This window comes from Lynx canadensis, chromosome A1 (assembly GCF_007474595.2).
Source record: "Lynx canadensis isolate LIC74 chromosome A1, mLynCan4.pri.v2, whole genome shotgun sequence".
Taxonomy (NCBI): Eukaryota; Metazoa; Chordata; class Mammalia; order Carnivora; family Felidae; genus Lynx; species Lynx canadensis.
The window spans coordinates 138307591-138316012 of record NC_044303.2 but is presented as its reverse complement, the minus strand read 5'-3'; the positions used below and the strand labels follow the sequence as shown (position 1 = coordinate 138316012).

General features: G+C 41.9%; 1 pseudogene; it reads left to right on the top strand.

The window, feature by feature from the left end:
* Positions 1-412: 412 nt before the first annotated feature.
* LOC115505264 lies at positions 413-708 on the top strand (annotated as a pseudogene).
* Positions 709-8422: the final 7714 nt, after the last annotated feature.

The following is an 8422-nucleotide window of genomic DNA, read 5'->3' as shown; positions in this document are numbered from 1 at the left end:
CGTCAGATGATATAAACTGTTTAGACTATAGTCTTTCTTTTACACTAATTATGCTCCTCAGGTCACAGCTCAGCAATTTAGAGATTGCTCATTGTGAAAAATGAGGAAAATATAGAAAAGTACAATATAAATACCAAAATAAAAATCACCATAATCCTTCCTCTCAGAAATAACCAACTGACCTTTTATTGTATTTCCTTCCAGTCACACTATTTACATGTATAGCATATTTAAAAATTGGTAAGATATTATGTGTAATTTTCTATCTGAACTTTTCCTTTACCATTAGTCTTAAGACCTTTTCAAGTTATTAAGATTGTTTGCAGACCTAATGTTTTTATTGAAGTGTAATTAACAGTGTTATATTAGTTTCAGGTGTGCACTTCAACAATCCTATACATTACTCAATGCTCATCAAGATAAGTGTATTCTGCCTTTCATGAAGGGACATCTTCCCCACGAAAACATGCCTCTCTCCAAGGACCTCCTCCACCCCTCCCCAGGAGAGGAGGAGAGGAAGCGGAAGAAGAAGTGCCTGGTGCGTAGCCCCAATTCCTACTTCATGGATGTGAAATGCTCATAAAATCGCGATTGTCTTTAGCCCGTGCGCAAACTGTAGTTTTGTGTGTTGGCTGCTCCACTTTCCATTGCCAGCCTACAGGAGGAAAAGCAAGACTTAGAGAAGGATGCTCCTTCAGACGGAAGTAGCACTAATAACCCCCAGAATCAAGATGACGGGAAACCATCCCAATAAAAACATTTAAGTTTTATTTTTATTTTTAATTTTTTTTCAACGTTTTTTATTTATTTTGGGACAGAGAGAGACAGAGCATGAACGGGGAGGGGCAGAGAGAGAGGGAGACACAGAATCGGAAACAGGCTCCAGGCTCCGAGCCATCAGCCCAGAGCCTGACGCGGGGCTCGAACTCACGGACCGCGAGATCGTGACCTGGCTGAAGTCGGACGCTTAACCGACTGCGCCACCCAGGCGCCCCTTAAGTTTTATTTTTAAGTAAAATCTCTACCCTGAAGGTGGGTCTAGAACTCACAACCCCAAGATCAAGGGTCACGTGCTTCACAGACCAAGAAGAGCATGGCACCCCCCCCCCCCCATTAAACACATTTTGGATTAGAAAAAGAAAAGTATGTGCTCTTAATCCCTTTTATCTCTTTCACTCATTCTCCCATCCACCTCCCCTCTGGCAACCAAAGTTTATTCTCTCTATTTTTGAATCTGTGTTTTGGTTTTTCTTTTCTTCTTTGTTTTGTTTCTTAAAATCCACGTATAAGTGAAATCATATGGTATTTATCTTTCTCTGACTGACTTATTTCACTTAGCGTTATATGCTCGAGGTCCTTCCATCTTGTTACAAATGGCAGGATTTCATTCTTTTTTATGGTTGAGTATTATTCCACTGTACATATATACCACATCTCCTTTATCCACTCATCTATGGATAGACTTCCATGGTTGCTTCCAACTTCCATGGTTGCTTCCATGTCTTGGCTATTGTAAATAATGCTGCAATAAAAATAGGGTGTATATGTCTTTTTGAATTAGTGTTTTCATTTTCTTTGAGTAAATACCTGGTAGTGGAATTACTGGATAATATAGTATTTCTATTTTTAATGTTTTGAAGAACTTTCATACTGTTTTCCACAGCGGCTACACCAAATTGCACTCCCACCAATTGTACACAAGGGTTCCTTTTCCTCCACATCCTCATCATCCTCATTTGTTGTTTCTTGTCATTTGGATTCTAGCCATTCTGAAAGGTGGTAAGGTGATATCTCATTGTGGTTTTAATTTGATTTTTCCTAATGATGAGAGATGTTAAGTATCTTTTCATGTGTCTGTTGGCCATCTGTATGTCTTCTTTGGGAAAATGTCTATTCAGGTCCTCTGCCCATTTTTTAATTGTGTGTTTTTCTGATATCCACTTGTATAAGTTCTTTATTTATTTTGGATATTAACGCCTTATTGGATATATCATTTGGAAATGTCTTCTGCCATTCAGTAGGTTGCCTTTTTGTTTTATTAATGGTTTCCTTCACTGTGCAAAACCTTTTTATTTTTGTGTAGTCCCAGTAGTTTAATTTTGCTTTTGTTTCCTTTGCCTGTGGAGACATATCTAGAAAAATCTTCCGCCAGCTGATGTCAAAGAAATTACCACCCATGTTTCCTTCTAGGAGTTTTATGGCTTCAGGTTTCACATTTGGTGGTCTTTAATCCATTTTGAGTTTATTTCTGTGTAAGAAAGTGGTCTAGTTTCTGTTCACTTTTCCCAGAACCAAATGTTGAAGAGAATGTCTTTTTCCTGTTGTATATCCTAGCCTCTTTTGTCTTAGATTAATTAATTATATAAGCATGGGTTTATTTCTGGGTTGTCTATTGATCTAGGTGTCTATTTTTTGCCAGCACCATACTGTTTTGATTACTACAGCTTTGTACTTCTTTCTCAAGATTGTTTTGGCTATTCAGGGTCTTAGGTGGTTCCATACAAATTTTAGTATTACTTGTTCTAGTTTCTGTGAAAAATGTTGGTGTTTTGATAGGGATTGCATTAAATGGCTTTGCGTAGTATGGACATTTAATTCTTCCAACCCATGAACATGGACTATCTTTCTATTTGTTTGTGTCATCTTCAATTTCTTTAATCAATGTTTTATAGTTTTGTTTGTTTTATAGTTTTATAGTTTTATAGTTTGTTTTATAGTTTTATAGTTTTATAGTTATATAGGTTTATAAACCTATATAGTTTATAGGTCTTTCACTTCCTTAGTTAAGTTTATTCCTAGGTAGGTTTTTTTTTTTTTTTTTTGGTATTTTGTTATTTTTGATGCAATTGTAAATTTAAAAAAATTATTTTTATTTATTTAATTTATTTAATTTTTATTTTTAAGAGAGAAAGAGTGCAAGCAGGGGAGGGCAGAGGGAGGGAATCTTAAGCAGGCTCCACGCTCAGTGAGGAGCCCCACATGGGGCTCTATCTTAAGACCTTAAGATCATGACCTGAGCCAAAATCAAGAGTCAGATGCTTAACTGACCGAGCCACCCAGGTGCCCCAATTTTTGGTATAATTGTAAATGGGATTGTTTCCTTAATTTCTCTTTCTGCTGCTTCATTATTAGTGTGTACAAATGTAATGGATTTCTGTATATTAATTTTGTATCCTGCAACTTTCCTGTATTCATGTATTAGTTCTAGTAGTTTTGGGTTTTTTTTGGGTAGTCTTTAGGGGGTTCTATATATAGTATCATGTTATCTGCAAAGAGTGAAAGTTTTACTTCTTCCTTATCAATTTGGACGCCTTTCATTTCTTTTTCTTGCCTGATTGCTCTGATTAGGACTTCCAGTCACAGACCTAATTTTTAATGATTGCAAATGATTCCATTTTAAGGATATATAGTAAAATGTTGAACTCTTGAGCATTTAGCATGTTCCCAATTTTTTTCCCTTAAAAAAAATCACTACAACAAACAATTTTGTACATAAATCTTTGTTTATATTTCTGGTTGTTTTCTTAGGATGGAGCCCTAGAATGAATGATAACAGAGAGAATGGGCACTGAAGATACAACTGCCAAATTGTTTGCTAGAAGTTTTGTGTCACTACATTTTACACAGGAAGTGTATGATTGAGTTCTTACCATTATACCCATCATGTTCATGTTCTTTGTTAATTTGATCGAGGAAAATGGCATTTCACCTTTTTCCAATTTGCATGTCTTTTATTACCAGTGGTCATTATTTTTCTTTACTCTTCTGTAGATTTTGGGTTCAGATCCTTTCTCAGTTTTTTCTGCTCTAGAAAGTTAGCCAATCAGAGCTTTCTAGTAAAGACAATTTGCTCACATGTTCCTCTAGTGGAAACTTTTAAGACCACCTTCTGCACAGGGGCCTATGTTTGTATTCCACGGCAACTAACCCCCCACCGCCACATTGGTGCCAGACTGTGGTGTCAGGTGAAGGGTTGCCCCTGAGGGTGGATATTGAGATCTCTTGGTGTGTTTGCATATGTAAAGCAGAGGGATGATAGTTCAGTCTTGGTTTAAGCCTGGACACCAAGCAATAGAGTGTATGTGTGTGCACGTGCATGTGTGTGTGTGCACACGCGTGTGTGCGATAGCTACGGTTGGTCACTATGTATTTTAAACACACAAAAAATTGCAATAAGTGACAAGGCTTTCTGATGGTTTTATAAAGGATCCTTTTTATTTTCAATGCTGCATCCCTAAAATCACTTTAAAGAGCCCCATTCTTCCCAAGCAGAGAGATTTCTCTTCACAGAGAGCCCCTGGGTGAACTACAAATAAAAAATAATAATAAATGCATTCTTTCTAGATATGGTAATACTATTTTTTAATTCTTATGTTAGAATTAAAAATAATATGTCTATTTCCAAGAAATTAACTTATTAAACAATGTAAGTAAACATGAGAAGATTACAGAGCTACAAACATATTCTCTTCTTTTAAATGTTTATTTATTTTTGAGAGGGAGACAGAAACCAAAGCAGGCTTCAGGCTCTGAGCTGTCAGCACAGAGCTGGTCACAGGGTTTGGACTCGCGAACCGCGAGATCATGACCTCAGCTGAAGTCAGCCACTTAATCCATTGAGCCACCCAGGTGATGCTATGAACATGTTCTCTTGAGAGTGTTGTATTGAAGGTAACCCCCCAAAGGAGGAGTCCTCTCTGGAATGGAGATGTGTGTATTTTGCAGTTAAATTCCTGATAAAAATATCTTCTGAACTTTTCATTTTGGGATACAAAATTTAAACGTGCCGCCTCAAGCCACTGAGATCAGAGCTAAATAAGTCTCTGTGCTGGTGTGTGTTGGGGCAGGAGGGCTAGTCCAGGTTACCTGCGGTAATGAAAATTCCCGAGTCAGTATAAATAATTTTGCTGTTATAAAACACAGATTTAGACCTTTGCTGACATTCTGAATTCTTGAGGATTTCTGAATCTTGCTCAGGACATGAAATGCTTGTTTAAGGAGCTGTTGTGCAAGCATAAGACTGCTTAATAAGACCCAGAAGGCCACTAAAATATCTTCTTCACAAAGGACTCTAACTTCCAACTACACTCAGTGAAGACCCCCATTTGAAACTGGATTACAACATTTTATCAAATGTTTTTTGTTAAAATGTATCTACCCTTAGGAGAGGTACTAACTACTCTCAGCCAGTAACACCTTGCCTTGAACTTATTTTCAGACTGCATAACTGGCCCCAAAGAAACAGATTTAGGGGGTGCAAAGAGTCTGGCCCATGGAGTCCTATGTTGGGAGAGGCTTCTGGAACTGCGACATGAAGATGGAGGGCTCCACTCTGCCTTCGTGGCCTCTGTAACAACTAGAGGCAACTATCCATGGCTGTTTCCGCAGCCACCATATGGTACCCACTTCACCAGTTGTTGTGACCTTGACATTAGCTCAGTGGCATGTATGAACCAACCCTCATGGAAGGAATATTAAACCACTAGAGAATGCTGAAATGGAAGGACCTGGACAGCCAGAGAAATATTTCAAGGTCATCTGGGGCCTCCAAGGCTTTAAGACAGGTAAGAAGGCAGGAAAGGGATATAAAATGTAAGTGTGTGTGTGCGCACGCACGCACGCATCAGGGGGAAATATTCACAATTCTGGTGGAGTCTTAACTCTTACTTTTTTTTTTTAAACTCTTTAAAATTGAAGATAATGTGCAGAGTGTGAATCTGAAAGTCTCAACGTTGGGGTGCCTGGGTGGCTCAGTCGGTTAAGCATCCGACTTTTAATTTCTGTTCAGGTCATGATCTTGCAGTTCATGGGTTCAAGCTCATCGTTGGGCTCTGTGGTGACAGAATATCTGCTTGGGATTCTCTATCTCCCTCTCTCTCTGCCCCTCCCCCACTAAAATAAATAAATAAACTTAAAAAAAGAAATCTTAAAAAAAAAAGAAAGTCTCAAAATCATGAGCAAGGTGAGGTTACAAATCTAGAAGGGTGTGGGAAGACTGTTGCTGTGACTTCACTAATGTGTGTGCTTTCTTAGGACAATGGGGTTCCTTTGAGGATTTCTGGGGTGAAAAAGGTGTAGGAAAATGACAAACCTTTATTGAATGCCCACTGCATGCATGGTGTTACAAAGAGCTAGGTGCATGGAGGTTTGAAAAGGAACAGAAAAGGAGAAAAATAACCCAATGTCCGTTGGCAAATGAATGGATAAGCAAAATGTGTATATATAGAAAAGAGCCTTTAAGCCTTTTCAGCCTTAAAAAGGAATGACATTTTGATACATGCTACAACCTGTATTTTTCTATTTTGTGAGACAGCCAGAATACTCAAATTCATAGAGAAAGTGGAATCATGGTTGCCAGGGGCTGGGGTTTGGGTGGGAGGAATGGAGTTCCTGTTTAAAAAAAATTTTTTTAACGTTTATTTATGTTTGAGACAGAGAGAGACAGAGCATGAACGGGGGAGGGTCAGAGAGAGGGAGACACAGAATCGGAAACAGGCTCCAGGCTCTGAGCTGTCAGCACAGAGCCGGATGTGGGGCTCGAACTCACGGACCGCGAGATCATGACCTGAGCCGAAGTCAGCCACTTAACCGACTGAGCCACCCAAGCGCCCCTGGAGTTACTGTTTAATGGGTACAGAGTTTCAGTTTGGGATGATGGAAAAATTCTGGAAATGGATAATATGATTGTTGCCTCAACGTGACTGAATGCCTCTGAATTGTATAAAGTGGTAAATTTTTACTACTGTGCTATGCCACCGATGTGATGTTTGTGTATATATTCATGTTATACATTACTTAATACATATAAGGCTCTGAGCCTAGTCACAAGAAAAAAAAGTTAAAAAGTAAAAATAAAGGGTAAATTTTATGCTATGTATATTTTAACACGCACTGGAAAACAATTTAAAAAAAAACAATTAAAAAAAAACCAACGAGGAATAGAGTGCCCTTTGGCCTCCAGACGTTTGAGGTTCCAGAAAAGGAAGATGCGTAGAGCCACGGGGAAGGACAGTGTCCGGTTAAAGAACGGCTCCCAGGCACCGCTGTTGTGGCCGGGGGACTGAGAAAGCACTTGTCATTGGGCTTAACAATTGCCCATCTACCTGGCTCCCCCACGGGACCCCTCACACCACGGACTCCAGTTTTATTCTTTCTCTCCAGAACCAGAGCTCTAGGCACAAAGTCGTATCTCAGTACAGACTTGTGGAATGATTCCAGGAGAGACGCAGCCCCAAGCGTCCGCCGAGTTGGGAAACACGTTCGTATACATATTCATGGGTAAACTCTTGGGATGCTCTAGGGCAGAGAGAGCTGGAGTCCAAGGTCCCAAATGGGGAGTTTACTCCCCCAGGTCTCTGCTAGCCTTCACCCACCAAAGGAGGTTCTGTGAGGGGACCGAGTGCAAGGCGCCGAGCCCCCCCCCCCCCCCAGTGGAAGGTCCCGCCACCTCCCTGATTCCTGCTGCCGCACAATCCCAATAACGGCTCTCTCGGGCGAGGAGGTGGGGGGGGAACTTGTGGAGCGCCCAAACCATCCAAGTGAAAACAGCAGAAACTTGCGGTTCAGGGAAAGGCCTCTGCTCCTGCTCGGCCGCTCCCGAGAAGGAGAGGTGGGGCCTCAAGAAACAAAAACCCTGGCCGTCCGACGGCCAGTGGGAGGGAAGGTCCGGAGCCCACTAGCCACACTCCCAAAACGCCTGCTGCCTCCCAGCTCGGGATCCGGGCCTGCGGCGCGGTCAGCAGGGCGCTGCGCCGCCGCCAGGGGGCAGCCCTCCCCCACGTGGGCACCACCGGGCCAGGCGAGCGCCCCGCGCGTTCAGCGTGCACGCCAGCGGAGCACACGAGAGGGAGGTCGCCGCGTCGCCCCCAGCCCGCCTCACAGAATAGTTTCTCGTCCCTTGTGCCAGCTTGAGAGCGTGTCGGTGGATATTCCCCAGCCGGGGCTGAGAGCTGGGAGCACGTTTGGGAGGGACGCCCGGGGGGAGGGGACGAGGGGCGCAAAGGAGGACCACGCGGGAAATGAAACACTTGGGTTTCCGCGCTCTGGGAATTTCAAGAGCCGGGAGCTACAGGCCGCGTACAAAAGTGTAGCTTCACTAAAGCAAACAAAGCAAGTGACACGTCCAAATCTGGGGCTCGAGTATAAAGCTCACCCAAATCTCTGTTAACACTGTCCCCGCAGCACTCCTCCTGGGCTGAATTTCAGCTCTGACCTTCTCTAAATCCTAACACTTATCCTTGAGTGGCCAGAAGATAATTTGCCACGTTTTTCAAACGTTTCTAGGGAAGATCCCTTTAACCCTTCGGGGAGGGAGCTTTGGACAAAGTTACAAACGGAACGCAAAGTCAATCTCAGCGCCCTCCTTGGCCAGACAAGTTCAGGGTAGGGGAATGGGGGCTGATCACCTAAAGTAACTAATGGT